This window comes from Caloenas nicobarica, unplaced genomic scaffold (assembly GCF_036013445.1).
Source record: "Caloenas nicobarica isolate bCalNic1 unplaced genomic scaffold, bCalNic1.hap1 Scaffold_371, whole genome shotgun sequence".
NCBI lineage: Eukaryota > Metazoa > Chordata > Aves > Columbiformes > Columbidae > Caloenas > Caloenas nicobarica.
Genome location: NW_027017360.1, coordinates 81804 through 108893, shown reverse-complemented (window position 1 = coordinate 108893; position 27090 = coordinate 81804). Strand labels below are relative to the sequence as shown.

The following is a 27090-nucleotide window of genomic DNA, read 5'->3' as shown; positions in this document are numbered from 1 at the left end:
GGTTCTCAGCCCACCACACAGGATTACAGCCTTTGACTTGGAGTCTGGGGGATCCCAGTAAATATCCTTACCATATTTATCTCCATCTTCTCCTTTGGCACTGATCCTCCTGCCGAGCACTTGGATGTGTTTCCCGCTTGTCCTGCTGTAGAGCTGATAGAGCCGAAGCTGCTTCCTGCTCACGTCGTCCCTCGCTCGCGTCTGGTTCTCCACGTGTATCCGAAAATCTACATTCTCCTCGGCAGCAAACATCTGAGAGCAGATGGGGAGGGGAGAGAGAGAACAGAGAAGCCCATGAAACAAAGCAAGCGCCTTGGACAGAAACGTTGCCCATCAACCTGGTGCAGGAGGACTCGGCTTTGGCTGCCCTTCACTCAACAGCTGCAGGATCAGGCACTCAACATGTAATTCTACCCAGAGCTGGCTCTCAACAGTAAAGCAAACCTGGGGTTTGCTGAGTGGGGGTACGTTGAGTAAAAACTTCTGCTTGGTCCTGCTTTGATTTAATCCTGGTCAGACATGCTGGCCGTAAATTAGACTCTCCTTTGCATATGCAGAGTCTCTACCAGGTTACACAGACACGTATGGGAGAAAGGGGATGGACAACTTGATTTCAGAGAACTTGTATTTCACTTTCAGCAGTGGTGTTGATTGCCCAGATTAACTGCAGGGAAGGAGTCAAGGGAAAAACCTATTTATGCTGATGTTAGCAGACTGGACTCTAGCTATGCCCAGGCATAAAATCTACTAAGATAAAAGCACCATTTGTACACGGCCACTCTTCAGCCTTTGTTGCCAGCTTTGCTTTTACATGAAGCCGGCTCATTGGTGGCTACCTAAGGATGTGTCTCTGTTAGCCTCAACAGGGTCACAGCTTTGGGAGAGATAACAAGGACCAGCAAGAGCTCAAGCCACTTCATCTGTTTCTGCTGGCCAACAGATTAAATTAACCTTAAGTGCACTCCAGCCTTAAAACATTATCAGAAACTTTCTCTGACTCATCTGCACTTCTCTGGAGATCTTGTTTCCTATCTTACCTTACGGCTCCCAAGAAACACCAAAACAGGATTCCTGTTTTTGCGTCCAGAGAGTGGTCCCGCCTTGCTCAAGGTCAGAGGACCTGACAACCAAGATGTTCTCAAGATGCCCTCCAGACAGCGAGGCTGGGCAGAAAGCACCCAAAAGCACCTTGTACCCAAACAATATGAAAGCTCAGAAATTGCTCCATGATCTGTCCCTGAGAGCAGGATGATAAATTATTTAGAAACGAAAAGCAAAAGATTATCGAGTAGCACATACAGGAAACTACTGCACAATTGGCAATTTTTAAATTCAACCAAGACAAAGACCATTCAAATTCTACTTATTGTTGGTGAGCTCTAATGCTGTGCAACACTTGCATGTAAGAGGCAAAATCCACCACAAAATGAGAATCACATGGAAATTTAATGATGCTTATAAGCATCACGTAGGAATTTAATGATGCCTAGGTTTGGGGCTGCCAGAGGAACAATAATTGCTCTTAGCAGAGTTACTGCTTCTCCTAACACATTCACACTATGGCACGCTTGTCCTGCTAGTCTGGAAGCAACAGTGTTCTGATATATTAGTGTGGAGATGGAGCTGGCAATGCAAATGAAAAAAGGTAAATAAACGCTTGTTCGGGTCCATTCCAGGCTAAAATTCATAAGAGCAAGTGGCCACAACAGGCAAACCACCCCCATTTCAGCCTCCTGCATCTGTCATCTCGTATCAGCAAATATCTCTTAAGTCAAATACTCCCTGAAAGTCAAAACCTGGAAAAGAACTTTTTAGCATTTCCAGTTATCAAGCAGATACATGGATCAGCAGCAGGAGGGGAACTTTGGGCAGGCAGTGCTGCTTAGCACCAGATCTTCACTAAGCAACCCAAACACAAACACGATATTCACCACAGTGGCAACAGCAATGAGGTTCACAGGGATGTTGCAGGATTGCATCTGCTGCCCTTATTAAATGCTGGGATTATGCTGTTTGGATCTCAAGCCCTAGGAGAAAAATCAATTTAACTCTCTTATTTTACCATCAGAACTCAGGAGGTTGCAGGAGCTGAACCCACAGGCTGTGCCAAATGAGGTTCAGGGCAACGCTGGGTCTAAACAGACACTCAAGGCGCCAACACAAGTGATAAACAAGAATTACACAACTAATCGTAGGGATACTCCCCACTCTCAGAAAACAGCGCAGCAAGAAGCCGTGACCCAAAGCTGAGGATGTGAGAGGAGAAGCAGCCACAGCCCTTGGCAGGAGGAACCACGGGATGTGGATGGAGCCGGGGCCACCACGGAGCCAGGCTCTGCTCACTCTCCTCTTCCACGGCTACGTCTGAGCACAGCAACCAGGACTTGGCTTTTAACAGGAATAATATCCAGCTCTTTTTGTCTTCCTACATCTTTTCTTGCCTTTTTTTTTTTTTCAAATGATATTGTTGCAAAGGATGCTTAGCTAGTAAAAATAGAGATGTTAAAGTAATGTTGACAGTCTGCCTCGTACCTGCAAACAGCAAGGCTATTTGCAGTTAAGATTCTGGCTCCATCACTTTAAGATTTAAAACAGACTTTAAATCAAGATGAGGTCGTTACATTGCTTTCGCCACACGTTAATGAATTTCACATTTTTCTAGGAAAAAAAGCAAAACAGGTGGGATCTGAAGCCTGTGGAAGGGCAGGTTGCTTTGCTTTCTTGGAAACTTCAAAAAGGAAAGGCAATCTATTTTCCAAAACACGTTTTAATCATCTGTCTTAATTGTCTCTGAAGCACTCGCAGACAGAGGCCCCAGCACCCACGGTGCCGTCCTGCACCGTGGGCAGCTCTGCACAGGCACAAACCCACCTGTGCATGTTTGTCACCGTTCTCCTGCCATCACAAGAAGGGCAGGAGGGATGACATCTCCTTCTCATTGTCACCCACAACCCCAACAGCTTGTCCAAGCCCAGCAGCCACCTGACGCGGGGATCAGCAGGGGACACCGAGCCCTGACAAAGTCAGCCCGAGCATCTATGACTCCATCACTTCTGCAATAGGGCCAGCTCTAACCCAGGGGAAGAAATCCTGGAGGAGGAACGTGCCACGAGTTCTCCTTGCAGCTGACCCATCCCCTGGTCCAGTGCAGCAGTGAAACCAAAAGGATTCAGCTGCCTGCTTCAAGATAAGCCCATGCTTAACCACTCGGTGGAAATAGGATGATCTGCTGGAGCGTGGCCAAGGTGAATTAGCCATGCCAGCCTGGGCTGCATCCAGCCCGCAGCAGAGAGTATCAATATTCTGAAATAAAATTTCACGCAGTGTCGATTTCATGAGATAAAACCTATTTGGTCATCACTGAAATCCATTCTCACTGTACCCCTGCCCTAGGAGCATACTCCCTCAAGCAGCTAACTTTACTGAGATACGAAAGTCCATTTATATATACCATAAGAGAGGCTCTCTTTCATAAATCTCTAAAAAATTAGTAACATATGCCTCCTTCGGTAACTGATCACCAACACTCACTCAAGAAGGTCACCTGAAACCAAGTCCATCTACCCACAAATACATTTCTGTAACAATCATGACCACACAAAAACAAGTGCAGAAATGTCTTCAAGTACCACCTGAAAACTTAAGGGCTTTCACTTCTGTTCACCAAAGCAATTTTTTTTTCTTACTATTAATATGTTATTACTGGAAATAAAAACATAATACACAAAATGATTGCTTTTTTTTTGGCCTTTCAATCTGGTCATCCACACATCTGTGTTGTAGGTAGGAAAGGCTACAGACTGTGGGTCCAGGTCCCTGAAATGACAGCTGTTGGCACTTTCTAGCTCCAGAGCAGGAATGCACCCTGTAGGACACTCTCCAGGGACAGGAAAAGGATTTTTTGCACTACTGGGTCTCCTCCAGTGTTTTGGTGGGATTTGGGGTTGTATTGTGGTCTATTTTGCAAATCTATCCAACTGCTGTGGGCTGCTGTCTATGCAGGACAACTTCAGCATCTCGGGATAGTGGGTTTCAAATAACTCCATCTTGTTCAGTGCCATTGGTTTATAGTCTGCAAAATCCCAGTCATTAAAACAGAGAGCATCAAATCCAGTTTCATTTTTATTCTTCCTCTTTTGCTTTTCAAGCAGTTTCCCAACTATTTAGTATTTATTTATCACAACATCTTTCAGCGACAATATACATCTACAGAGATGTCCTAAAAATACAGGTGGCAATACAGGAGTTTACGCAAGGGATTAAACTGCATTCCTTTCAAAACCAACCATCACCTCGAGCCACGGATGCATCAGAATTGCCTTACTCCTGAAAATAAGCAGCTGTCCCTCCTCTCCGCTGTACTTGCTCAATAATTCAAGGGAGGCGCGTTTAGTCCTTCGTCTGTTCCAAAGGGCCGCAGAAACCAGAAACGACATCTGTCTTCCGACAGCCCACACTGGGAGATTTTTCAAGCACTTTTTTGCCAAATGATTCTCAAACAATGAGCGGATTTCATCTTAAATGGCTCTACAATGATCCTTCAGCTTAAAGAATGACTCTCCTATTTGTTAAGTCCCAGATGGAGGGTGAGGGGAAGACCATTTTGCTGATGCAGCCCAAGGCTTCACCATTAAGTAAGCCAAGAAACATTCAAGAACAGCCAAAGCCTCTGCCAGCAGCAGGGTGACATCAGTCCTGCACAAGTTCATGCCACATCTCTGCCTCGTTTTGAACAGAAAGCAACCACAGACCCACCAAGGTCAATGAAACCCTCAGGGTGTCAAGGCATGCTTATGGGATTTGCCTTTCCATCCATCCAACCAACCTCTACACAGCTCGAGTTTTTTATTTTGGGCTTTCCAGTAAAATGGGATATTGTTGTTATTGTTTGTGTCACAAAGCGTTACAGCATGCGGTGTCCAAGACCCACAGCATGGCCAAGTTAGCTGGGAGCTGGACTTCAGAATTTCCTGATTTTCAGCTTTTTATCCTATGGAGCCTCCCAGCCTCATCAGAGAACAAACCATATGTCATTCCCCAAACTGAGCTAGGAATACAAAATCCCTCTTGCTAAGGGCCATACCGATTGCAAAAGATAAACAAACCAAGCTATTCGAAGTCCTTTCAAACCCAATCTGATAAGGAGGAAATACTTATTACCTTTCAGCCATCAAATCATTCTAATATTAATGATTTTCTCCATGACCTTCTAAACACATGAAAGTTAACTCGATAAGGTCAACAAGAGGATATCCAAGACAGATCTCTCTCAAGTCTGCAAAGGCAAGTAACAAACCACTTTGCTCCCATGACTTTGGCAGAATTCCTCGATGCCAATTACAGCGGGATTTGCAAGCTCCCCGTCCTCGACGTACAGTGAAACACAATGCACTCCTTATTTTCTGCTTTTTCCTCCTCTTAACTGCAAAGCCAATCCATTGCCAGGATGTTGTTACTTTCAGGTCACAAAGCCTGGTTCAAAACAAGACAGAAGTGGATGTGCACTGCTTTAACGTGTCATTTCTTTGGGCTTAGAAGCACATTTGGAATTTCATCTAACACAAAGCAGCTCCATATTGCAATGCCCAGCAGGAGCTCAGAGCAAAGGGCACAGATTTGCACAAATGTAAGTAAACCTTTCAAAACAACAGAACTCAGACCTTTGTTTCTGTGTTGTTTTACAAAGTGATTTCCTCCTGCTATCCAAGGAAAAGTATTTTTTTCCTTGAAAAATATCCAAAAAGCTAAGTCCTGCTCTTGGTCTTAGGAGACATCGTCTTGAACGATGACCGTGCACCCTCCAGGATGCACTGTGAGGAAGGGCAACACCATGGAAGTCGTTGTTCAGAAGACACAAGACTCCCAAACTCCACAAAAGACTCCACCAATGGAATTTACAAAGGATTACACTTGAAATGCTTTTTGCCTTTTTTTTTTCTTTTTCAGTGGGAAAAAAATATTTCATCAGACAAGCACGGATGTATTTAAAACCCAGATGCCAAAAGACCTCACTCCACAAGAGCTGCACCAGTCTATCACCCATTCATAAATTAAATCATGAACCATCTTTTGGCTATTTCCTTAGAAGTATCTTTCACCTCCCTAATACTCTCTGCCTTAATTTTCTAACTCGTATACATACATACAGTTCACATCTGTTTATTCTTGTACCAACACCATCCTTCAGCTTGAATAATACTTTTCCCCCTTGCGATTTCCTCTCTCTGCTCTCCTCCCAACCTCCATTTCACACTGCTGGGAAGGGACAAAAGCCAAGGACCAGACAACCTCCGGGTCCCTTGTCATCGAAGAGCTCCTGCTCCGAGGGCGGGTACTGAGCTCTGCCCTGGCACGGCCCACGCAGGGGACATCAGCCCACCACGGAGAGAAACCCAGACCTCTTTCCGCTCCAAAATTGAGCCCCTCATTTCTTTGACTTGAGCGCTTTCAAGTCTCTGCAGTACATGAAATTCAATGATGTTTGTTCTTTAATGTGCTCTAAGTGAAGCACATGTAGGGATGGAGCTGGAAAGGAGAAGGAAATGGGGTGACGAGGGGGTCGAGCCTGCCCATGCCTTTGGATTTCAGAAATGTTAAACAAGACCCGAAGAGAAGTTTCCAGGGCTTGGAAGAGGGGACATACAGCTCAGCGAGGTGACACATACTTGGATCCAGAAGCTGCTCTGCAAGTAGAGTCTCTTTTCCTCCAGAGAGCTGCCTGCCACGTTCAGAGAAGCCATACATTAAATCTCCTTGGGCAGCGAAAGACCTTCCTTCTCTTTGAAACACACAGTCTATGAGAAATCTGGCTACGGCTCAGCCAAACCCCCTAGCATCTCCCCGAGATGCCACCAGCCTGCCAAGCTCTGTACCACTGCTATTCTGCTCCCCAAAAGCAACGTGTCCATCAGTCCTCAGACGGCAGACGGTGTTACCGCGCCTGGGATGAAACCACAGCGGGGAGTGCCAAGAAACTGCAACCTGAGAGAGCCCAAGGAAATGAATGTTTTATGGCCCATCAGTCACTATTTGGCCATTTTCTAGAGAAAGATGATGCCGCCTTTGAGAAAACCAAATTTCTCCGTTTGATGATGGAGTGAGCCTCAGCCAGAACTGTGAAAACGCACCATTTGTGAGATGGTGACGTTTTAAACTTGCTCCATCCTGGGAAACGGTTCAGTCTGGGGAAGAGCAGGGTTTCAGCCTCGATTAATGACTTTAAAACCCCAGCTGTACTCACCTGCAACCAGGGGAAGGGACGGTCCGGCCAGCGCTGCCGGCCCATGCAAAGGCCATCATGAGAGTGCTGCTGCTCCTAAACAGGCTCCAACAGCCCCGTTCTCCACGTCTCCACCTGCCCGTTTCCATGGATTCTGAACCAGGTCACCTGCTGCAGCCCCCAAGTCACATTATTAATATAATTACCACAGGCAACAGCAGCTCAGCAGCCTGTACGAGGGAGCCCACCCCTCCATGAGCTCTTGGCAGTTCTGATTCTCCAGAAATACAATTCAGAACTTAATCTTTTTCTTACTTATTTTTCTCCAGTCGTGATATATTGTTTTTTTTTTTTTTTTAGTTTTATTTATTTTTAAAAAATTATGGGCTAGTAGTATTTTACCACAGCTATCAATCAGGCAACGAGCAAGCAGGGCTTTTTCTTTCTTCTTTTCTTTCTTTGTCTTTCTTTCTTTTTAATGCTTGTTATATCTCCGCTATATACTTCCTCTCCACACAGAAATATCCCTTCAAAGCTTGATATTATTGAGCAGCTTTCAACCATGCCCAGCAGAGCCATGTATTCTCTGCATTTGTCTGGCCTTTGTTTCTAGGAATGAAATACCAATGTCTGAACAGTGTGACTTCATTTCACTCCTTCATTCCAATACTTGTTCTATTTCTATCCCACTGGGTCAAACTCACCTATTGTGAGACCTCACCGATTTCAATTACATCAGGGATTAATTTGTTCCATTGCGTTGAAGCTGTTAATACAATCCTTGCTGGCTCTAGATTAGAAAAGGCACGGTGGAGACCTCCCTCGCAGGCAGTGTGTTTAACAGCGGTCTTGATCTTCATTTTTGTTCAGCGGTGGGGTGTGGGGTGGTTTTTTTTTTCCTTCCCTTTGTGCCCCTTTGCCCCTCTTTTCACAATCTTCCCCTTCCTTTCTCAACTGCCCTTATCAGAACTGGGTGGTCCTTCTGACTTCCACTGCAATGGGCAAAACGTTGCTGGCGAGGGAGGTCGGTGCTGGAAGGAAGATCCGACCAAGGCCACCCGATGTTGTGCAGCCGCGACGACTCCAGCACTGGCACCTCGTCCCCCCCTGGATGATTTTGAAGGGTCGCTGCAAGTCCTCATGTCCCCAGAGGGATATGCAGGTGCTTGGTTCTGCAGCTCCAGCCATTGGCCGACTGAAGTCTCGAGGGTGAAACCGAGATGCTCCACGTAGCAGATGGACGCGCCAAACTGCACATTAGTCAAGTAACTCTGGTTTTCCTTTCTGGGGTTCCCAAACTGGGACACAAGGTCACAGGATCTCAGGAAGAGATATTGATGCAGAGAGACCTGAGGCCTATGCGGGCGCAAAGCAGTTTAGCTCTGCTCGAGTGCTACAACTCTGTCCCACAAAATCCATAACATTTCCATTTTAAAAAAACCAAACACATCTTACTGAAACTATCTTTTTAGGAAATAGCGTGATGATTCCAGAATAATTAGAACAGGGGTTTCAAAAAGATATGTAGGGGGAAAAACAGAGGATATTAAAATCAAAGCAAACAAACAGCTCAGCAAGCAGATTCCTCCCTTGCTTACTGAAACACATTACATTCCCAAGTTGGTTTCACGAGGTCACCTCAGGCTTCCACGGGGCATCTCTGTGCAGCCTGGGCTGCAAGAAGCTGCAAGCGTTAATACCATAGCTGTCAAACTGGCCAGACAGAAGTCAGATAGACAGGGTTGCAGGGCTCCAAATTTGTTCCAATGTTCAGCACGTGTTTTTCCAAAATGTGCGATGTTCCCATCTATTACTGCCTTTTTTTTTTTTTTTTTTTTTTTTTTTTTAAAACTGGAAGAAACATAGGAATAAGCTGGCCTGGTATCCCCTAGCTGTTTATTTAGCTCTGCCACTCACCTTAGACCTTGGCAGAGCCATCCAGGGTCAAGGCGAAGCCCCCGCACTCCCTCCAGGACCAAGACCTCCCTGCCTTTATATTGGACATGTCCTACCATGGAGGTCAAACCCACCCTGAGACACACAACCCACGGAGAGAAGAAGGATGTGTTACACTACAACACTCCTGATCTGCAAAAATCACTGCTTCCACAAGCCTAAGCTTTCCAAAACACTCCCCCTTTACAGCTGAAATCTCCTACCGTGGTTTCTCCCCAGATGGTTTTGGTGGGGAAGAGCTAAGATCCCATCATTGACACTTCGCCACAGTTATTTCCAACACTATCAAGTTCAACAACAAAAGTTCGACAAAACCAAACCCAAAATGATTCTCGCCCTTCCCACCATATCTCCCACTCTCTGTTCAGGGGAAAGTTTCAATATTCATTCATTCCCCGCATGCTCTGCTGAATGGTGACGACGTCCTTCAGGTTTCGCGTGGCCACGTATGACTCAGGACCCCTGCCTGGCTCTGTGCCACTGTCCCCGCTCCTCACAGCCAGCACCAGGCCACAAGGGTTGCTCAGAAGTAGTTTCATGCCTGGGTCCCTCCTCACAGCACTGGTATCGCTGCAAAGAAAACTGCAACGAGGCTTTGTGGAACAGCCAAACCAACCTCTGGGAAATCATGGATCCACAAAGCCAGCAGTTGGATCCAGGGAGCCTGGCATGCTACAACGGCTTGCACTATCTTAACCAAAAAAAAGCAAGTTTCTTTTCGTTATGGAGAAAGTACTCCTGCTGAAATAAATTGCCATGATATGCACGAATTAAAACCATTCAGCAATTCAAACTGTTGCAAGTAGTTGTCTATTAGTATTTTTGAGCATTTGAAACAGGCATTCAAGAAATAAAACCTTGAGAGGAAAATGTAAAATCTCTCCAGCCCAAAACACACAAAGAGCAAACCTGGTTCCCAAGAAGGCAGCAGTGCAGTGACCCGTGTCTGAGCGTGTATCACCTGCATGGTGAGCCATGGAGAGCTTCCTTTTGGGGCAAACCCAGCAGCAGTGGACAACTTGCTCCCAAACAAAGGAAAAGCCTTTCCACAAAGCACAGGGAGCTCCGTGAAGGGGAGAAACAAGGTGAGGGGGCTGCCCCTCCACATCCCAAACCATCCCAGTGTTGCTGCCAGCCGGGCTGTCCCCATCGTACTCCCCTCCTCACCCCGTCCCACATGCAGCGGTGGAGGTGCCCAGCAGGTGCTCCTGGGACAAAAGCTGCTGGCACCCCACTAAAAATACTTACCAGTAATCTCTTCAAATGAGACTTGAGCCCAATTACTGGAAAACGTGCCGGGTTCAAAGCACTCCTGACCTTTTCTCTCCCCACCTCCAACAGCAGCAACTTTTCCCGGGGCGGATGCTCCAGCTGCAAACGCATTTGGCCACAGCAGCGGGACAGAGCAGAAACCCCAAGCCCACTCTCCCGAAATGGGTCAGGGGTTTTCCAAACCCTGGAAAAAGGCAGAGTCATTCACCCTTAGGACTTACAACACCAGTTTAAGGCACAGGCCCATCAAGGTGACAGCTCCGGCTCTTCTGCGACACCAGCCCAGCTGGGACCCCCATGAAAACAGGAGCAAAAGCACGAGACATGGGAAACCCAAGCGATATTCAGGAAAACACAACCATGAGAAGGAGACAGAAGATCACCAGAGACCAATCTCCCCATAAAAGAAATAAACATTTGCAGTGGCAGCACCACAGCAGTGATGTGATGTTTCCCCTGGTAACTCCTTTCATCCCGGTCCCCTGACATCGTCCAAGGAACACACAGATCCTGCTCCCAGCGCAGAAAAGCAACTCCCTCTAGGGTAAAACATGGCAACTGCCAAGCAGTGCACACGAGTTCTGGGCAGGATTTCCAAAACACCTTTTTCCATTGAATTTGCAAAGAAAATAGAGATGTGGCTAACAACTGTCTCTTGGACCGTGGCTCCCAAGCACTGGCCTCATGTGAAAGGTGGCTTCTCCAAAAGTACACAGCTCATTCAGACCCTGCCGAATTATCCCGTGCCACTTTTCCTCTATCAAGTTTCCTCTCTGAAAACACATTACCAAGCTCCAACCGGTCTCATTCCTGCTTATTCTGGCAAGATAACACACAGTGACCCCACACGGGAACAGTGCCAAGGGGAAAGGGACCTTCTCAGGTGTCACTGCTTGCTCATCCCATCATTTGGCACCATCTACACTGTGCTGGAACATAAGACAAGGACAGAGGGGTTAATCCACCTAACGATAACCGGAAGCCAATCGGGGGATTTACTGGAATTGCAGGAGTCATTCCATGGTGATGTTTGTGCTGCCGATACCTCACTTCTGCCTTGCCTTCATTCCCACCAGCCTGTTTTTTCATGCCCGCTTTTAGGACTGGCTGACATAAGTTGTTTGAGATCCAAAACCCTTCCATAGCTTGCACCCTCCCCTCTTTCATTTAGAGTTTATCTTCTCCATCACTCAACTGATCATCTTTATTCCCACCATCTCCAACAGCACTGCTCTGAAGGGAGATGTTTGCAGGCTCAGGACAAGGATGTTATGGAAGATACCAAACATCACTGGAAACGGGTAAATGCACAGCAGCCTCAATGGTTACATGTTCCCTGAATACCAGCCTGCTAATATTAGTTCCTGAGGGGAAAAAGCCTGTGTCTCCGGTTGATCTCTCCTTCAAATCCTAATTACAGCACTGATGGGGATGACAAGCCTGGGAGACAGATTCTCTGGGCTCTTCATCCCAAACCCAGAGAAATAAAGCCGTGGCAAGAGGGCTGGCGTTGCTGAGCGCAGCCGGCACGTGGCAGCATTACGAGGGGTCCCTTTAACCTGCCCTTCCTTAAGTGCCAGGCTGATCCGAAGCTTTTAGTGTCAAAACAGGAAAAGGAGTTGTATGTGAAGATCTCTGCAAACTTCAAGCTATGATTTCCACAGACAGTAACTTCTCCTCAGCTCTAAAAACCCAATGAGATACCAACCGCCACTGGGCATTTCCTTTTCTCCTTCCAGTTCCCACTCACCAGTGATGCCGACAATATGTAGTGACATATTCTCTGTCCTTGGATTTCACCCACCATACCCAAGTAGTCCATCAGAGGAGTCCTGACTTGGGATACTGCTGGAAGGCCAAGGGGCACAACCCTCTTTTTAAAAAGCAAAGTGCACAAAATTCACAGAAAAGGGACAGAGGGGACGTAAGATTCATCTGCCCTGTTGATGCAGGGGCCCAGGGACTCCCAGCACTGCTGTGCCACAAAGAAGGCTTCGGTTTGTAAATTATGTTGGAGGATCCCAAACAGGAGAGAGCAGGAACTGGGATGACAGCGCGGCACAATCCAGCAAAAGCCCAGCTCCCAGGAACGAGCACTGGAGCTCCCTGAACCCACTGGGACTTGTTGAAGGCAAGGTCCCGTGGTGACAGTGTTGAAAAAGAGCAGTCAGGGTGAAAAGGCCAGCAATTCACCTAAAAATAGATTGCAATTTGTGAAATCACAGCCATGGAGATGAGCATCCCCTTGTCCTTCAGATGGCTTTTCCCTATTTCAGTCGCACACTTTGCTGATGCGTTGCTGACGAGCTTCCTTGTCCCCTTCTCAGGTTACCATGACAAAGCACCTGCAATATTAGAGTTGCTCCTGCATAATTCTCTACCCTTGTACATGAAGTCTAGCAAGCTATTTCTGGAACAGGGCTTTCCAGAGATTATTTTGATCAGTAATTCACTTATTTGAAACATAAGATACAAAATTTCCTTCATTTCTGCAAGGAAGAGATTTTCTTTCGAAATTGCTTTATGCTTTGCTTGCCTTGCAAAACCTATTTCATGAACTATGAGGCAGGATGGAGCGCTCTGAACCCCAAATACGTCAGCACAGGAGCCCTGCTGATGGGGGAAGCAGACAGAACCAATCTCCATTTGAAAATGCGCTGCTAACTTTAAATAAATCTCTTCAAATCAACTTACCTGAGAACACCCACTTTCATTTAGCAAAACTCAGTTAAAGTCACAACCTTTTCTGTTTCCTACTATTTCTCCAGGGTGGCCCTACCTGAAACCACTAACGTACCACAGAGCTTCCAGAAGCCATCAGCAAAGCACAACTTCACACCAAGAACATCCCCAGCGCGAGAACAAGGTGTTCAAAAATGACCTAGAAGTTCCCATTCAGTGAGCAAAATGTATGGCCAGCTCAAAAAGCTTCAGGGGAAAACAGAAGAGAAGGGAACCACCTCTGTTTCAGTCAGACCCAAGATGCTCCTCATCCCCTCCGCCCTGGTGAGACCTCCTTGCAGTGCTGGTTCCTCAGCACAGGACACACATGGAGCTGCTGGAGAGGGGCCAGAGGAGCCCCAGAAATGACCCGAGGCTGGAACAGCTCTGCTGGGAGGACAGGCTGAGAGAGCTGGGGGTTCAGCTGGAGAAGAGAAGCTCCAGGGAGACCTTAGTGCGGCCTTTCAGTGCTTAAAAGGGGCCGATAAGAAAGATGGGGACAGACTTTTTAGCAGGGCCTGTTGCGATAGGACAAGGGGTGATGGTTTTAAACTAAAGGAGGGAGATTCGGGCCAGAAGAAATTGTTGGCCCTGAGGGTGGTGAGAGCCTGGCCCAGGTTGGCCAGAGAGGTGGTGGATGCCCCATCCCTGGAGACATCCCAGGCCAGGCTGGACGGGGCTCTGAGCAACCTGAGCTGGTGCAGATGTCCCTGCTCATGGCAGGGGGGGCACTGGGGGAGCTGGGGAGGGCCCTCCAACCCAAACCATTCTATGATTCTGGCGCTCTCACAAGCCTGCAGAGAGGCTCCCAGCCCTTACCCTGTGTCCCAGCCTGTTGTCCTGGGCTAACGGCTACGCCAGCATTTCATTCTGACTTATCAACTCTGCTCCAGGCTGCTCCATGGAGCGCCCACAAAACACATCAGCCAGTAAGAGGGAGCAATAAAAAAAAAAATTCAGGCTGGGTTGGTTTGTAAAGGCTCTTCCTCCATCACCACCAGCCATCACCCCGTACCTGCCAACAGCCACCTAACTTCTCCTTCCCTGAAAGTTCTTTGAAATACATTCTCAAGCCCTATTTTCTCTCCTGTTTATACCACACTCCTTCTATTATCAAGAAATCTCCAAGTAATTTATAAGCCCACAAGCTCCTGCGCTAACAGGGCAATAAATCACATTTATATACCCCGTCGCCTACTGTTCAGAGGGCTGCAGTGCTGGGCGGCCACGGGGCCAGGGAGCAGGCGCTGCTTCCTCCAAACCCTCCGCAGCACACGATGTGTTCGGAGGAGAAAACAGCTTAGTTCCGCATTGGCCCGACGTTTATTCTCTAAGTATCCGGAGAGGATCCCAGCCTGGGTCCTACCTCACTGGGTTTTCCCTATCTGACACATACAAGCACACAAAAGGGGGTTTTTCTTTTCACAAAATCAAACCGAAGGAGGAGGATGTTTTTGGCTGTTTTCCTCGAGGGAAGAGGTTGCCCATCTAATAATCCCTAAATGGGCAGTGGGTTGCTGGGCTTTTATGTGTGCTTCTGAGCTCCCCTCGCCGTGCCAGGTCACTGGTTTTCTTTTCCATGGAGTTGCAAAACCCCTGAATAACAAGGTTTGTGCATGGAAGTGCTGACACAAACCTTAACTACAGCATCCTGAACATGATACCAGAATAAGGACGCTCCCTGTGTGGCCCAGCGTATGGATAAATAAAGCATTTCAGCAGCCAGCGCTGACAGATCATAAACCTCCACAAGCATAAATACCAACAACAACCCAAAAAGGGCTTACGGGCAAGGCGGGCTGGGATGATTTAGAGTTGGGGTGGAAGGGTCATTATTGCTGAATAGGTGGGGTGAGCGGGCCAAAGAAATCAGTAAACCATTCTGCTCCCAGGGAAGGAAGGGGCTACGCTAATTGTGCAAACACACATTTTCCATTTGAGGCTGGGGATCTCTGGCTCACCCAGCACGGAGAGATACAGGGAACTGGCACCATCACGCTGAGAAACAAGGACGTCATCCCAAGATACATGCCCCGGAGCTCCATCACGCACAGCAGATCCCATCAAAGCATCTCACTGGGTGCAATACACTTCAAATCAATGCAGACCCTAGCAATGTTCATTAATTTCACTTTTATGGAGGTAACATATAGTTGGGATAAGGATCTCAGTTGCTTTCAGCATCACCGCCAAGTCCAAGCTTTTCCAGCACCCAGTTCTAGCACCGTACAACCAACAGCTCCTGTCAGCACCCGTTATCTTCAAGCACCCAAGACAAGCTTTGGGACCAACTTCACCCCGACAAAATAACCACATTTGCAAGTTGCCACATTTGCATCGGAGGTGGAGGCGGCCCCAAAATGAGCCACAACAGATCGCTGCATCCTGCAGCAAGGATGCAAGCAAAGCGTTGCAGCCGGGTTTCCAGGCACCCAACTGCTGAGCCACAGAGCTCAAAGGCAACAAGCAACTTCTCCCTTGCCTCTTCTCTCTTCTCCTTCCATCCTCCGCCTTCCCAATTCTTCTACCTTTTTTTTTTTTTTACTCACTTTACAGGGAACAGAATAATGACAAAATGCACCAGCTTTCGAAAGTGAAGCCCATTTATAAATGGAATAAATATATACTTATACAAGTAAGCAGCTATTTGTACCTAATGGGCCAACGTACCTAAAAGCCCATCTCTGGGATGTACCACAGGTCATTCAGGGAACCAGCAAACCGCAGCAATGCCCATAATTCAGTGAAGAAACCTGAGCTCACGAGCACACACAGGTGCAAACGGTGAGGATCTTCATTCCCGGCTAACCAGAACTGTGAACTGATGATGGTGGTAAAAGTACAGGAACCTGCTCTGGTCCCTCTGCGTGATCCAGTCTCCTCCTTCGCTGCCTTTCCAAAGATATTTAAAGAAAACGCTCTGTATATCAGTTAATAAAATAGCTCGAAATGAGCCCAGGTCATGTCAAGCTTATTGCCTGCAGTTAATGGGTTTCAACTTTGCTTGGGATCTTGGAAGTTTTTAAAACCAGTAATTTCATCTTCCCTCCAGAAATAAATTCCTCAATGGTTTCACTGTGAAAATATTCCTAGGAACAGACAATCGTGCTGCTCATGTACTAAAGACAGCAGACACAAAAAATCAGATTAATATTGAGCCTTATCAAAAGTATGGCATAAACCATGTGTTGAATTTAATCCAAACCAAACTGTCAATCTGCCTTCAGGATCAGATATAACAAACATGTGAGCCTAGGGCCAGAAATGAAAAGCACGGTTTGTTTTCTAATACAAGATTTGTACTGATCTCTATTAGCTGCACTCCTGCATGGAAATCTTTACACTGCAAATGCTGGAAAAATAGCATTTCTTATCTTTCTTCTTTGTTGAGTGAGGGAAAAGTTTTGTTTGGTTTTAATTAATTTAGATTGCAGCTTTCCCATTTTCAGGGAACACTTCTCCATAATTTTGGAAAATAAATCCTTTCTGAAACATTTTAAATAAGGGGGAAAAAAAGAAAAAGAGGTGTCACAAGCACTAAGGCGCCTCCCGAGGTTTGGGTTGCTGCATCCCCACCCAGCTGGAGGGTACCAGGGGGAACCCAACGCACTTTGCTGCACCCATCACCAGTCACCAGCACCGGGAAAAATGCTGCTGGGGAGAAATTCAGGCCAGTTGTAGGCAAGCACAGAAAGCAGACCTTACGGCATGATACTGGAGATTCCCCGACAGCCCTTTCTTTGAACCACTGGCATTTGTGCCTATAGCACCAGGATACTACAAAGTACCAAACCTTGGTCCAGACATCCCAAGCATCCTTCTGCAAGGGAGCGGGCGGAGCCCGTGGCGCCTGGCACACAAAGGGGGCCCATGGAACAGTATGAACAGTTCCCGGGTTGCTCTGGGAATGCCTATAGCTGCCCAGCACCCTGCCCACAGAGCAGCTTTGTGAGATCAGCCTTGCTGGCCCGGCATCAGAGTTCGGGCAGATTTTCAGATTTTCTTCAGAAGTGAAACCCCACAACTTAATCTGGTGACATTCAGCTTCCTGGCACACAGGGTGATGGTGCACGCTGGGGAAAAAAATCAGGCTCCCAGAATGAAAACTGAGCAAATAAATTCCATTTTCTTGTTCGTTAAATTCAAATGGCAATTAAATTCATATTGTCATAGAATCATTTCAGTTGGAAAAGACCCTCAGAATCACCTAGTCCAACCATAATCTAACCTAACTCTAGCACTAAACCATGTCCCTAAGAACCTCATCTAAATGCCTTTTAAACACTCTTTCAACATAAACAGCACAACAGCAATCCCTGTGCCTATTCCCATTTATTTGCTCCCTCTCCAAATCAGAGGAATACAGCCCGAATGACCCAGGACCCGGAGGCACCGCCGCGATCCTCACGCTAGCAGGGTCAGGAGCCAGGATGATGCTTTCAGAGTGTCCTGTCCCACACCTCGCTGGCGCTTTGGTGGCTCAGCTGCACCCACACAGGTTGGGGAGCAGCCCCAGCAAAGCACCGGAGCAGGCAGCTCATTCCCTCCCAGCACGGTGCAGGGTCTGTAGCTGCATCTGCGCACCTCTGAAAACGCACTACTGCGATCTCGATATCAATTCTGCCATGAAGCCGTCAGTTTGGCTTGCGGGTCAGAACAGTTCTCTTGTAGGGGCTGAGATAATGCTATTTGGAACTCACAAAATAAATACACAATATAAGCAGGGCGGTCCCTCCATGCCCGGGGCTGGCAGTGCTGCGCCTGCTCCTCCTGTCCCACCTCAGCCCCAGCAGCTTTGCCGATCATCAAAAACCCCAGCACGGAAACACACACGCGCCCTTTTGCGCTGCAGGTTTTCCGTCCCTGATTGCCCCGTGGCTGGGCTGACTTGTCACAGAGCAGAACACCCGACACAGAGTTTCACATCTCATTTTAGGTGAAGTTTATAGAACTGCCCGGTCCCCAGAATAAAAATGCCACATGTACGTGGCATCCAACGTTATTCCTGTAAAAGGCCCCAACAATCAGACCTGCTGGTTTTTTGTATTGATTGCTGGGAGGCTGTTTGCTATTCTGATCTCAGCTGGTCGGAAGTCGCCCCAATCACCGCAAGGTCGCGACCACGGGGTCAGAAACCTGCACTACATACATCATAATTTATTTTACAGATAATCAATACTGCAGTGCACCATGCAGTCTTACAGTACAGCCTCACAGGGAGGCACTGATGCTCCTCATACAGGATTGTGACCTTAAGGACTCCCAGCTTAAGGGGGGTCAAAATCAGCTTTCATTTTATAGCTGGAAATCATGGCTGGAAGGAGCGTACATACCCCGCTCGCTGTTGTACATTCGTAAAACTGAGTCAAATTCTGCCTGTAGTTTGAATCCAACTTGGGAAAATAAATATTAGTATCTGTTCAGGTCCGTACCCGACAATTGGATGGGAGAAGCCCACGGAGCAGCAGGGCAGCGGATTGCCCGGGGTCTGCTGGGATGGGGTGACCCCGCTCCCACCTGCAGGCGAGGGAACACCTGCGACTGAAGCATCGGGTTTCCAAACCAGCCCTCTCTTCAAATGGATTAACAGCAACCGAGAAGCAGCAAAATGCCCTTCTATCAATATTGTCCTTCATCCCACACTCTAATTTCTATTCCCAGGGCTCTGCATCCCTCCAGCCATGCCCAGCATCGCCCAGCATGCACACGCAAGCCCAGTTATCCACCAGGGATCCCTGCGTTTTTCTGTTAATTCTGCATTTCTGCTGAAGAGTAGCTCTAGATATTCCAAAAGATACAACAGCTTTTTAACAATCTGTCCTTAAAAATGGTGCCAAAGATAGTATTTTAGCAGGAAAGAAGAGGATTTGAAATATCAAGCAGGAGAAAAAGCAACTGGGAGGAATAAGGAGTGCTGGAAATACCTTGTAGGAGGACCAATCCATTATTAATTAATTGCTGCATTCTGGTATTTGTATCGAGGCAATATGTGACCTTCATCAAGGTTTAGCATTCATCAGAGATTTGGATTATAAAACGTTAACAGAGGAACCACATCTCCTGCCAGTACCAGCCATACGGCAGTGAGCAGGACTGTTCCCTGCTGCCCACTTGTCATCCCATTTCAGCTGCCCCCAGGGCAGGGGCTGTGATAACCCAACACCAACAGCCTCAGATCTTGCCCCTTTCCTCCCAGTTTGCCCCAAAGCAGAGTTGGCCCCAGCCAGCATCGCCAGCAGGCTGGACAGGCAGCAGGAACAACATCGCACTGACCGGACCTGTCTGCAGGAGGATGCTGCCGGACACCGTATTAACACCCTAAGGTCAGGACATTCAAGGCATTTCAGATTTCCCCCCAGTACGACCCCTTTTCCGCTGGCTGCAGCAGAATAAAGCAGACATTCTCATTAAAAAAAGCAAATGCTCGCAGCAAGCAGAGCGTAAGCGGAGTTTGACGAAGGGCACGGTGCTGTGCCAGAGGAGGATGCGCTGTTGCTACGTGGAAAACGCTGCCCCGTGGTTTAGCTTGAGATCCAGCTGTTGGTGCAGGCAGAACAGACAGGGAGGTGTCAAAGCCCAGGGAGCCCCGTCCCATATCGAAGTGAGCTGGTGAACCCCCCAACCTGCCCTGGTCGATTTGGGAAGATTGGTGCGTCGGCTCACAGCCCCCGGCGCAGCCAGGAGCCCGCACAAAGGGAAACAGGCAGACCATGACAGACTAAGCCTCCTCCTTCCTCTCTCTCTTCCCCTTTCTTTCTCTTCATGCTATGGTAAGGCTGCTGAATGGCAATAGGAAAATACTTTGGCAGAGCCAGACAGTCTTTTCTATTTTTTTGGGTTTTTTTTTTTTCTTTCTCTTACTTTTCCTCCAGCTGCTTCGCTGGGTGCCTAATCCTCCACGGACATCTGGAGAGGTAGCAGGACACAGAAGTGACATACCAGGTAGGCAGCCTAATGCACGGCTCTGCATAATTTCTGCTGTAATGGAACCGTGGGAGATCAAAACACAAAAACCCAGGGAAGGAAAGAAAAAAAAAAAAAAATAAGGTTCAGACCTGTCGGGACCACAGATTCCAACACGGTGTGACCCACCCCAGCCCTCGCAGTTTGCAGAGAGCCCGGCCAGCCTGGCAGCAGGTACCCATCCTCACACACCTCGGCCAGGCACCAACGGCAGCCACTCCTTCTTTTTCCTTTTTAAATCATGCTGTTGCCTGAACACGTTTTTCACCTGCTCTTATCACATCAGATATCTAAACTGTCCGTATCTGGGGAAAATCAAAGCAAAAGTAGCTATTGCTCAGCAAGGGTGAAGGGAGGAGAGAGCAGGACAGGGGTTTCCCCAGCTCCTACGGAAAGGAAGAGACACATAAAAATACTCCCAAGGATCCGGGAAGTAGCTTTATAGATCAAAAACAAACCCACCGCATTTTCAGCCCCAGAGGAGTCTTTATCTTGAGCTCAGTCTCCCGCAATGGAGGGAGATGTCCACTCGCCCAGCCGACCAGCTTGGCGCTATCAACTTACAGGAAAATCAAATATTCTGAGTGGCCACCTGAGTCCCAGCAATGCCGTTCATCCTACCTGAGCCCCCAGAAGCCCTCGGCAGTCACCCCCACCTCCTCCTCACTAAAGGACCAGCATCACCACATCCCAAACGCACCCACGGGGCTTGGAAAGCATCACCCTTTGCCCATTCCACTCTTCCCTGCCTTGGCACGCTGCGGCCAAGCTGCTCTGCAAGCAGAAAATGAGCAGGGTTTGAGCATGCAACCATCCTACAAAACCCAGCACTGCTCCAAAGCCAGCATCACTCACCTCACTCAGCTTGGATATGCCAGGTGCAATACGGAAAGCAAAATAGAAATTAAATATAACAACCATGACACGACCAGCTATCTCGAACAGAGGAAATCTGAACCCCGCACCTACTATACCCTCCTATGTACTCTCGTTGGCACCTGAGTCCTTCTCTGTTTGTCTGAAGCATCTTGCACACCTCGAGAGCTTTGAAAAAGCAAACTGCAATCCAGGCTGGTGCGCGGATCGAAGCCTCCAAGCAGCAGCTCTGCTTCGCTGCCCGCTGCCACAACACACCCAGAAAACGCCAAGCTCCCAAATGCTGAGGGAGTTCACCTTTGTTTCTGCCTCGCTGGGAAGAGGCTCTGGAAACAGCTTTGTCCCTGCACGTTTTCCTGCTAACGGTGCGTTTGAGGGCTCTTCTGGCACAGGACCTGTCCTGGCACGTTGAAGGACCGTGGGAAGCCAAGGCGGCGTGTGACCAGGGCAGGAGCCGACGGCGCCAGGGGAGGCACAGGCTGCGAACCCCCATCTGTGTAGGGGCAGGACCCCCACCTGCACTCACCCCACGCGAATCTCAGTCTCGCTTCTCCCACGTCAGAACCCAAGTGTGCACCAGCGCCCGCGTGAGGGGCAGCTTCAGGACACAACACTTCACGGGCCAGTGCTAGAAGTCAGCACGGGGAATAAAAATCCCTCGTGGCAAGGGTATGGTCGTTTCCTGGAGAGCAAGGGGGTTTTAAACAGGATCAAATTCTTTAATACACTGCCAAGCCCAGCCTTGCGGGTGGCAGACTGGTGGAGCCACACCAACAGGCATCGTGTCCCCCGTCACGAGGCCAGCAGCGTCACACCCCCAGAGCCACAGACCATCGCATCAGCTCCAGCCTGTGACAGGGTCATGCACTTCATCAACGTCACTGAGCTCCTCCTCCGCTAATTAAATCAGGGTTTGCTTATGCTGTTTCTCTTGTCTTCTCACTGCCTAGTAATTAAGAGTTGGCTGTGATCAGAAAAAAAAAAAAAAATGACAGAAAGCTTCCCAGCCTTTCCCAGACCACTTTTGCTGTGTTTTGTCCTTCACACCGTCACTTCTGCAGCCTGCGCATTAGCAGCCCCGCACAAGTGCGGGGTGGGTGAGCTCAGGCTGGAAAGCAGACCTGACCTCAGATGTTCTCATGGATAAGCACCACTGTCATTTGAGGGGGTTCGGAGGCTGTCACAGAGCTGGTGTCAGCACGGAGACACCATGCCAAGGACTCGGTGGTCCCCGTCCGGGCTGAGCAGAGGTGGCGAGGGCAGGATGAGCCCAGGAGCTGCGGGGTGCCAGGTCCCCGCTGAGTGTCGGCACGCAGGGCTTTGCCACGAGGAGCAGAGCGGTTCGTTGCATCCAAGCAGCACCTGTCCCATCCAAACAGCACCTGTCCCATCCCGCGGCGAGGGCTGCGCATCCCAGAGCCTCCATCCCCAGCAGCACACGCAGCCTTGGCTGCCATCTCGAGACAGATGCTCGTGCCACCCAGGGAGGGCGCAGGCAGGTGGGTGCCCACCCACAGAGAGGGGAGACGCGAGCGTGACCCCGCTGGGCGAGGGCAGGGTGAGCGGGGACTCTCATCCCCAGCACCAGTTCATGCCCGCAGAAGGGGTGGCCACGAGCCCCACGGCAAGCCAGGCTGCTCAGGCTGTGAATGGACCACGCTCTGGCTTGGCCACAGCAGCGTCCCAGGCACCGTCCAGTGGCGCTCGTGTCCACGGAGGAGCAGACAGGGAGAAGGGAGGGAGTCGTTCGGCAGGCTCACGCCTCCGACATGTGCTGCGTGTGGCTTCGCCAGACCACAGGATCTGGCTTGCTGAACGTGTGGAAGCAACGCTCCTCCGTGTCTCACTTTACAAAGCCCCAAACAATAACTGTCTGTCGCTACACAGCAGCTTAGGCATGGCATGCAGCAGCCTTCCTCTTACGCAACACCAGCAGATGTGAAAATAGCCCGGTGCTGCCTTGTGCGATCCTCTGACCTCCTGTTTGCTTCTGGATCAGGTTCCAAAACTGGATCTTAACCTACAGGAACCATAAAAACAAAGGATTTGGCCCTATCAGGGACCTTTTTCATAATCTAAGGTAGATGCATTTCATGCAGAAGAACATGCCGAGGTTTATCAGGGCAGGGAAGAGGCTGAGGCAGCATCAGCCTGCGCTCCATGGCACAGCCGGGGCAGCTGGCACCGGTGTCACCCTGTGCTCCAGCCGACCATGGAGCTGGTCCAGGGGTAGAAGAGCTGGAAGCTCTTGCAAGCCAGGGAAGCACCCAAAACCTCGAATCCTATTGCTCAGCTGACACCGAAGCTGCCTCCAGCCCCCATCTGCACTGGCAAAGGGCGACCTCTGAGCTCCTGGAGTCCCACATGCCCAAACCCGATGTCCTAAGGGCCACCAGGGCTGCCAGAGCCAGCACAGCATGGGAGATCCTCTCCATCCATGGAAAGTGCTCCTGGGCTTCTCGCCCATGTGAAGAACAGGGACTGACTCTAAGGCCAAACCTGAAACTGCTCTGGGACATGCAGAGAGTAAAAGCACACGGAGGATAAATTGCTCCTGGGAGTGCGAAGAGGCAGCAGGAGAATTAAACGGAAGGATATTAAAGGTAAGTGATAGAGGGAGAGTATAGTCACCAGCAGTGAAACAGCACGCCTAAGAACAACCTGTGTAAATCGATTAATCTCTCCAGCGTCCCCAAGGAGATCCAATGTCCCTGCCGCCTTTGGGTCCACAGCAACCTCAAGCAGCAGAGGAACTTCTCAAGATTCGAGAGAAGAAAACAAGACAGGGACATTCCTGCCATGGGGCAAGGGACCGGAGAATGAGCTGTCCTCCCCACAGTCCTGCAAGGTACGGAGCTGCTCTTGCGGTGCCAGTTCACAGCCGCCAGCACCCATTGCCTGTGCTCCCCTCCGACCCACCGCACACTGTTCCCCAGTGTCCCTCCGTGGAAATGTCACCCAACGGCAAAGCCCTGGAAAAGCCCAACTCGTCCAGGAGTCTAAATCCTGCTCCTGAAAACTCCCGTCCCTCTGACCTCCCCGCAGTCCAGGCTGGGGAACGTCTCCCCTGTCCTGCCACAACCCACCCACGGGCAATGCTGCACCTGACAGGGTCACGTACGGGTGGCTTTTCAAGGACCTCAGGGTCTAGGAGAAAACCTTCCACCAGCACTGAGCCACCACACCGCCTAACGCAGGTGGCTTGCACGCCAACGCACTGCAGCCTTTGTACACCAGTAACTAGCAGAAGACACAAAATACCTGAGCCATTCTATTTTGCCCCAGAATACCTCCAGCCTCAACACATGCTGGAGGGATTTTTACCTTTGCGTAGAGAGCCACAGGGCAACAGTCAGCAGCGGAGGAGCCTAATCCTAAAACTAACACACGGGCCAACCCGCTGATCGCGGCTTGCATGGGAGGGCAAAAGGCGGCCTTAGAATATAATCCATTTCAGGCACTCTTAAATCTCCCCAATACAACACAGAGCCCTTTAAGCAAAACTAAACAACTTCCTTCAGCCTAAATAAATATTAAACCTAAGTGATGCATTAATTTACTTCAGTTCACCGAAGGCTAACTCCTACCCAAACTGATCATTATAAAAGAAATCCTATAATCCCTCGCTCCCATTCAGGCTCAAAACATGTAATCCCGTGAATAAATCCAGAAAGAAAGTGTAACAAAATGGGCAATAAAAACTTACAGCATTCACATCTTTTCATCTACCATTAATACTGCAGACACTCACTCGAAGGCCCTTGAGTATGACTAATCTAATGTTTTGGCTCCCAACGCTAATTGCCGAAAGAGCGTTCACCTCTCAGTGTGACACCCAGCAAGATCCGCCACCCGGACCCCTCCGCGGCGCCCAGCTGCAGCGAATCCCGGCCTCGCATCCCGCAAAATGCTGCAAAAGCAGCACGCAATGGAGCAAAGTATGGTTCTAATAGCACCAGAGCACTGAGCTGCTTTTTCTTTTTTTCCTTTTTTTTTTTTTTTTATTATTATTTTATTGCTTTGGAAGCCTGCGAGCTCCAACTGTATAAATGCCAATAATTTCCCAAGTTTTAAGGCTGCTGAAGTAAGAGATCAGATTTTAGCAAGTGCTTTCCAGGCAGCCAGCCAAACTTTTTCTGATTCACTAAAAGCACCAAAGGGAGGGGGAGAGGGAGGGGGCTGGAGCGCTGATTAACTTCAGTTACCGCACAAGCGCAAAAAAATGTCTCCCCGCTGCAAAGGGTGCCGTCGCTGCGAGCCCTGCACAGCCTGTTATTCCTCGGGCTTGAAAAAAATAAAAACGCGCCGGAGAAATACAGCAAACGCCTTCCAACCGCAGAGTAATTTACAGCTGTGGATCCTCTCCTGATGGGGAGGCTGCTCTGCCGAGGGGAGGGTCTGCTGGTGTTAGGTTCGAGCTGCAGCTTTCAGAGGGGATGAGGAAAAAAAATGCGAGCGGGGATTTTTCCGAGGGGTGGGGAAGCAGGGGATGGGGCTGGTTTGGGTTTTAGCTTGGCCGGAGGGATGGAGCCTCCTCCAAGGCTGCGGCTGTGCTCAGGACCCAGGACCATCCCTTGCTGCCGTCGTGTATCTGCGACGGGACCAGCAGGTGCAATCCCAGCCAAAGCACCATGCGAGGCCGAGGGGGTGGCACGAGCGGCCCCCAGCTCCAGCGCGATGGTGATCTGGAGCCACCAGGGCAGCGACACCTGCTCTGCCCGGCCCCACAGGTGTGTTCGCTCCGGGATGCCCGGCTAAAATCCCCATCCCGGGGACGTGCGTGTCCCCAGGGCTGTGGCCATCCCGGCACCCCCAGCCCTGTCCCGCGGGCGGCCGGGCTGCAGAGCCGCGGCACTCAGGGTGTTCCTCCAACTGCTTCGCTCCTGCCGAGGCAGGATCAAAGGCAGGATCTGACTTGGACGGCTTTCTACTGAATAATGGGGAATGAGCACGCAGCCTCCTTCTCCTGGCTAGGGAAACTCATGTTTTTCAAAGTATCAGTTTTTAGGAGTAAGTTTGCTAGTACGGGGGGGTTGAAGGGGGGAGAAGAAGAAGAAAAAAATAAAAGGACGGCGAGCAGGAGAGCGCCTGCTCTTCCAAGGCAAGTGCATCAATCAACATTGTGCGAGGAGAAGAGTCCAGCACTCCTTCTCACATCATTAGCCAGGCTAATGCACTCCAGAGGATCCCGTTACGGCAGAGGCTACCGGCGCACTGGCTGCGCCCAGCCCGCACTGGAGCCTCCGCACCAGCAAACACTGAAAAGGAGCTCAGTGAGAGGAGCAGCCCCTTCCCAGGGCCAGTGACACTCCAGCATCTGGCACAGGCATCAGTTTAATACGGCTATAAAAACTAGAGGGGGAAAAAAAGTGAAAGCCCAAGCCAAAAGTGCCTGGCACTGCGAGGTCAGCGTGCCGCCTTTGTTTCTGTTTTGCAACCAAAAGCGAAAGAGGACAGAAAGGACACGTACCTGTACCTGAAAGCACAGCAGCAGGAAATGTAAACATCTGGAGAGGAGAAAAAAAAAAGGCAACAAAATATCAAATGATGTGGTAAAATGGTTAAAGCTGATTTTTTTTTTCTTTGTTTTTGTTTGCAATTTTTTAAAGGGCGCAGAGCGATGCTCAGCTTATAAAAAGGCTCGGGTCCCGATTACCACCTGATTGCAAGCAAAATGCCACCGGAGCCTCCAGAATAAAAGTTAAAAAAAAAAAAAAAATAAAAACAACTTTAAAAAAATCTTTAAAAAATACTACTAAAAAAAAAAATTAAAATATGCCATAATCCTTACAGGCAAGTGCAGGCGGAGAGCAGTGAATACATCGCTGGGCGAGGAGAGGGGAGAGGTCAGTGGCTTCACGCTAGCGGAGTGCAGGTCCCCACCGCTGCCCTGACATGGGAGCGATCCGGCCGGCGAGCTCCGTTCCGCGCCGCTCCGCGCCGCTCCGCGCCGCCGAGAAGTTGTGGTACCGCCCGCTTTGCCTCCTCCGAGTGACTCGCTTAGGCATCAGCTCTCCTCTCCCCCTGTCTCTCCTCCTCCTCCTCCTCTCCCTCTCTCTCCGCCTTTGGGGGGGATGAAGGTG

General features: G+C 49.3%; 1 long non-coding RNA gene across 1 annotated transcript; it reads right to left on the bottom strand.

Moving 5' to 3' along the window:
* Positions 1-89: 89 nt before the first annotated feature.
* LOC136002789 (uncharacterized) lies at positions 90-27016 on the bottom strand. Its single transcript, XR_010608006.1, has 3 exons — positions 26799-27016; positions 26478-26514; positions 90-252 (listed from the first exon to the last, which is right to left on the bottom strand). It is a non-coding gene; the product is annotated as an uncharacterized LOC136002789 (long non-coding RNA).
* Positions 27017-27090: the final 74 nt, after the last annotated feature.